General features: G+C 40.3%; 1 pseudogene; it reads left to right on the top strand.

The window, feature by feature from the left end:
- Window positions 1-629: 629 nt before the first annotated feature.
- LOC136136864 (ubiquitin carboxyl-terminal hydrolase MINDY-1 pseudogene) lies at window positions 630-4,504 on the top strand (annotated as a pseudogene).
- The last annotated feature ends 1,246 nt before the right edge of the window (window positions 4,505-5,750 follow it).

The following is a 5,750-nucleotide window of genomic DNA, read 5'->3' as shown; positions in this document are numbered from 1 at the left end:
TTATGTAAGTCAGTAAATAGCAGAACAATTTACAATGAGTGACGTGCTAAAAGAAGTAGGTTTTGGAAGAAAAAAAGGTGAGCTCAGTTTGAAGTATGTTGAGTTGTAGTTGAATATGGAAAATCTAGGTTCAGAGATGCCCAGTTAGTAGTTAAATATTTGGATTTGATGTTGTAAGACCTAAGCTATAAATATAGGTACGGGTGTTATTCATGCACACAGACTAATGAAATGATAAAAGACAATGAGATTAACCAGGAAGGATGGAAAGAGAGAGGGGTGGAAAGAGAGAGAGAGGGGGGAGAGAGAGAGAGAGGAGAGAGACAGAAAAAGAGGGAGAAATTTAGAGTGAAAAAAGGACGGGAATGGAAGGGAAGGGAAAAGAGGGATGAAATGCAGATTCAAAGACAGCATTCTATAGAAACCATTCCTATAGGGGATGGTGGAGAAAATAAATTTAAAAAAGAAGGCTTAGAAGAAGCAGCCAGAAAATAAATAAAAACCCAGTTGTCCAGATGCCATGAAAAATGAGTGTTTCAAGAAGGCAAGAATTACCAACAGAGCCATATCCTATAGAGTTGTCACATCCCAGTTAAAATAAGCATTAAAAGAAATCACTGAATTTATCGATGAATGTCATGAATATGCCCGACAAGCATGAGCTTTTGAGAGCAATCCTAATGAAGGTGAATGCAGAAGCAGAAGCATTGTGGATTGAGAAATGTAGTGAAGGAAACTGTGAGTGGAAACTGCTCTCCAAGTGGTTGGCTGTTAAGTGGGAGGCAGACAATACCAGAAAAATGTTCACTTAAAAAAATATCCTCCATCATTTGCTCAAAAGAGTTGTATCTTTTCATATATGTAAAGCAAATTGATAGCAACGGTGTTATTATTGCAAAACTAAAGTCCCAAATATAGGCCTGAGATTTATTAGGCCTTGTGTATTATATTTTCCTTTCCTCGTTAGGAAAATCAGGAAGTTTACAATCCCTGTGAATACGATTTGGCTTTTATTTTCATGTGTAATGTCAAGATTGGGTACAAGAGTCAGAGACAGATAAAAGGGAGAAGAGAAACCCAAGCATATTTCTCTTGGGTGTCGATCAGCTGAGGTCCTCCCTAAAGGATAAAGGTAAGCATATTAAAATGAAAGTACCTGCTGTCTTTTAATTATTATTTCACAATGTGAGATCACTGGCTTGAAGGCCTGGCCAACCGAGCGTAAGCACTTGAAACAGTCAAAAGGCTCAGGGTAAGAAAGTGAGTTCAAGTGTGACAAAATCTCCCTGTCCCATTGGGTTCCAGTGATCAGAACCATGGTAGGTTGGAGCAGCCGACCACGATAAAGGTCAGCAGAATCTGGGTTCCTGTGTATTTCTGCAGCACCCACCATTAGTTTATGCAGAAAAGTGCATAGTAAATTTGCACAGCACAAAATTTCTGATCATCGTGGTCATTAATGTTTGTTAGTAAAATGATGGACTGAATTCTGCACCCAATACTGACCTCATGCTGTAAATGTGTAAGTTGATGAGCTAAGAAATTTGTCAAATTCATGGTGATTATTTTTCAGCTTATAGCAATTTTAATTCATTGGTCACCTCATTGAGTGTACCATACCGTGCTATGACAGAAAAAAACTATTTAAGATAATTAGGTAAAAATTCTTTGATCATTTGCATTCAAATAAGGGAAGTGATCTAAAATATTTTGAAAACTCTTCAATATAATTAATTGAATTAGTATCTAAATCATATTTTCTTGTGCTTTTTGTTTCACAAAATCATCTAACATGTATCATTATAGTGGCATTTGTTATCTCTTTTTTATAGCTAGGGGTTTTTTTGTGGGTGTGTGTGTGTGTGTGTGTGTGTGTGTGTATATCTGTATGTGTAAGTATATGGGCTGAAGCTGTGGTAGAAGGTTTAAGAGCTTGGGATCTGGAATCAGACAATCATTTCTGCTATGGACTAGCTGGGTAGTCTTGAGTGAATGACTACATCCCTCTGTGCCTCAGTTTCCTCATCTGTAAAAAGATGATAGGAATGGTACTTATTGCCTTGAGATGTTGTGAAGATTAAATGAGATAACTCAAACCTTGATATAGTAAGCATTCAAGAAGTGTTAGCTCATTTTGGCCTTTGATGATTTCTCATCCTGAAAAGTTGAAAGACACAAGGAAGAACTGGTTGGTTAGACTTGAGTTGTTAGTTAGGAACCAATGGTTGGACAAGAACTGAAAATACCTCAAAATCCAGACCTTCCGGGTCTTTTCCTGCAGATAACAAAAGTACAAATGCTGTAAGGTCTACAGCAAAAACACTAACATTCTGGGTCAGTGGAGGAGTCCAGTCTCAGGTTTTCAACTAAACTAGATGAAGAAAAACCTGGCCCGCTCCTCCCTAATTAAATAAAGCTCGCAGTGGATTTATCTGGCAACCGATGCCTTAGGTACAGACATAGGAACCTTCCTTAGGGAACAAGAAGCACCTAGTTATAAATAATATTAAAAGCAAAACAGGGCTTCCCTGGTGGCGCAGTGGTTGAGAGTCCGCCTGCCGATGCAGGGGACATGGGTTCGAGCCCCGGTCCGGGAAGATCCCACATGCCGCAGAGCGGCTGGGCCCGTGAGCCATGGCCGCTGAGCCTGCACGTCCGGAGCCTGTGCTCCGCAACGGGAGAGGCCACAACAGTGAGAAGCCTGCGTACCGCAAAAAACAGAACAAAACAAAACAAAATTGGGGATTGTATGAATTTAGAAATACAAATAAATAGGAAAGATTTAAATTACCATAGGAGAATAAAATTTCATCACAAAGTGATCCCTACTACTAATATTCTGGTATAAAGTGTGTGTATGTGCAAATTTACATTTACAAAAATAAGATCACATGGGTCATATTATCTTATAATCTATTTTTATTTCGCTAAATAATATAGTCATTTTTCCTGGATATGTATATTCCATGGAATACTTATGCAGCATCCTTATAAATGGTTGCCTATGTTTATTTAAAGCATACATCATAATTTATTTAACCACCCTATTATTGAATATCTGGTTTGTTTCTATACTTTTGTTACTATAAATAGCACTGTGATGAACGTCTGGGCCTACTAAATGTTAGTGTGTGTGGATGTATGTGTGTATTTGTATACACACACACGTTTACACACACATATTTCAGGTTCTCTTATGTAAAGATGTTCTCTACTCTCTTTCTCTCTCTCAAATGTTAAATATTTTCATTGCATCATACCTTAAAGGTAATATAAAAGAAGATGAAACTAGAAATAAAAATGAGTTATATGAAATAATAGCATTTACGGGAGTTCCCTGGTTGTCCAGTGGTTAGGACTCCACTCTCACTGCCTAGGTTCAATCCCTGGGCAGGGAACAAAGGTCCTACCAGCCGCCCGGCACATCCAAAAAAAAAAAAAAAAAAAAAAATTACAGCATTTACACATTTTTTAGACAGTTGCTAAAAGGAATATTGAAAACATTACTTTAAAGGCCCACTTTGAGCACACAGTAAGAGCCAATACAAGACCCAGGTAACAATTTTATGTAAAGATGCCACATATACAGGCCATATCTATGCATATACACGTGTGTGTGTGTGGGTGCGTACGTGTGTGTGGGTGCGTGCGCGTGTGTGCTTGTGTGCGTGTGTGTGTGTACGCGCGCGCGCGCACTGCTCCCTTGGGAGGAAGTGATCACATTCAATGGCTGGTGGCCCAGCTTGGAGACTGCCTCCTGTCCATCCCGCCCCAGAAGCCAGAGGAACTTCAGCTTCATTTTCAGAAGCATGTGGGTGGTGCCATGTTCCGCCTAAGCTGGACAGAGTCTGGGTGTCCATGTGCAATTTCACAGGTGTCTCTGACTCTGAGTATTCATCTGAGTGCCATATCTGACCTATTCAGTGTACCTCTGTCACATGGCTGGCTCGTTAATCCACACAGTCCTGAGGCCGTGAGCGCAGTTGGGAAACTGAGTTACACCCAGCCGGCAGAGATGGTCACCACCCGCAGGCAGTCCAGCGACAACAACCTCGTGACAGAAAGCCCGATGTCAGAGCAGTCCGTGGACATGACAGCGGCCAGCTGACCGCCACGGTCTGTGTGAGCTAACGGCAGCTGCCAGCGAAAGCAGACTTAGCATCTTTTCCCAAAACAACCATTTTAATACCATGATTAAACACAGGAGTCGCGTGCACCTACTTGTCACCGACCAGGGCTTTCTTTGGGAGGAGCAAGTGGGGTGGGACCCTAAGTCATCCCCTGCGGAAGGGCCGCGGAGCAGAAGGTGGGATGGCTCCCTAGAAAACAGCGTCAGGTGGACCAGGATTACCTGATCGCCTTGTCCCTGCAGCTGCAGCAGTAGCCACGAAGCACACTGGGTCTCAACGACTTGGCACTGGCCCGGCAATTTCAGCGAGAGAAGTACCAACAGCAACAAGTGGTCCAGCCTGCCTCAACGCAGGACCTAACGCTGCGGGCGTAGTGGGGGAGGAGCCACCTCTGGACCTGCAGTGGAGAGCCAGAGCTGCAGCTAGAGTCACCTGTAGCCCCATCCGGTGCTAAGCTTCCTCTTTCAAAGGCTGTGGCTATTTTGCTTGCTTCCCCAGCTCAACTCCTGAGATGCGTTCCCCCTGAAAGAACAATGAAAGAATCTCTACATAATCTGGCACTAACTTCGTCATGGCTTCGATTGAAGGAGATGTAAAAATCGGCAATTTTGAATCTCATTATTATGAATTTGGTTACTCTTCCTAGATCCTGTTGGTTATATTTTAGTATTGAATGTTAAAAACAATTTCAATAGTAATAGTGGTAATGACTGTCTATAAAAATGTTCAAAATTTAATCAGTTTCAACAAAAGTGTTCACAAAGATACACTTGAGACTATCATCAGCAAAATTTCAGAGACCAGATACTTGTGTGTGTGTGTGTGTGTGTGTGTGTGTGTGTGTGTGTGTGTGTTAATCCATGAGAAGGTTTAGTCTGGTCTGCCTGACGTAAGGGTGATAGGTTTCTATTTCTTAGTCTAATTAACACCTTTAATCTTTTTTTAATGGTTAGGCATTCTCTCTTTGGTTTTGAGGCATGCTAAAGATAAAAGCACGGGAGGCTGGAGGTTAATCCTTCCTGTTCTTTATTTCTTAATTTCTGCCATGGGGACTCCCTTTCCATCATGGCTATTTATTCAGGAACCCTGACAATATGCTTTCAGTAAGAGGTGGTTTAGAACTACCACCCAATATTACTGTATATTAAATTATAGGGGCTGTAATTAATAACTGCTAAATGAACACAACTCCAATTTCTTATATATCTTTTTTATTATTGTGCCTAAGAAAGTAATCAAATTAATGCTTTTAGAATTAATATTGAACCTAAGTAGCACTATTCCTAGAATAATTCTAGCAAAATGGTTACAAAAATGGTAAACAACCCCAGATTTTGTTAATCAAGGATGTTACAGATGAATACAAGCTTATTGATGATGATTTGCTTCTTCTCACTCATATAAAGAATATTGAATTTCCTATGGTATCGATAGCAAAATACATTAAACTTTGGCCTTCAAAAATCATAGAGATTTGATTTTTCATCTTAGAACTAAGAATTTTTTAAGGTCCTAATATGTCTTCCATAAGATAAAATGTTGTAACCATTTGCCCCAGTAGCAATTTTATTTTAGAATTTTGGAAAATATACTGAAATTTTACGTGTAACAATGGACTCT

The sequence above is a fragment of the Phocoena phocoena genome, chromosome 17 (assembly GCF_963924675.1).
Source record: "Phocoena phocoena chromosome 17, mPhoPho1.1, whole genome shotgun sequence".
In the NCBI taxonomy this organism is placed as follows: Eukaryota; Metazoa; Chordata; class Mammalia; order Artiodactyla; family Phocoenidae; genus Phocoena; species Phocoena phocoena.
The sequence above is the reverse complement of the archived record's forward strand: the minus strand, read 5'-3'. Positions and strand labels throughout refer to the sequence as shown.